The sequence below is a fragment of the Trachypithecus francoisi genome, unplaced genomic scaffold, assembly GCF_009764315.1.
Source record: "Trachypithecus francoisi isolate TF-2019V2 unplaced genomic scaffold, Tfra_2.0 Lachesis_group11, whole genome shotgun sequence".
Classification (NCBI taxonomy): Eukaryota; Metazoa; Chordata; class Mammalia; order Primates; family Cercopithecidae; genus Trachypithecus; species Trachypithecus francoisi.
In genome coordinates this window covers 125,232,532-125,232,803 of record NW_022681456.1, presented here as the reverse complement: position 1 = coordinate 125,232,803, position 272 = coordinate 125,232,532, and positions in this window count along the sequence as shown.

The window sequence follows — 272 nt, the reverse complement described above, 5'->3', positions numbered from 1 at the left end:
GGAGTGGCTGGAACACATCCGGCGCCGCTAGCGCTGCGAGATATTCAGGGCAGAAGTTACGGTAACTCGGGGCGGAAGTAGCTTCTGCCCAGCGACCGGGTAGAGGGGATGTGACGCTATAGCGGAAGTGAAGGCGGGTTCCGCTAAGGGCAAAAGCTGAAACCGGAGGATTGCGGCCCTGGGCTTCCGGAAGGGACTTCTGGGGAAGTGGGGGGCGGGGGGGCGTGGAAACGCGACAGGTTCATCAATTATCCATCAAGGTAGGAGAGGAG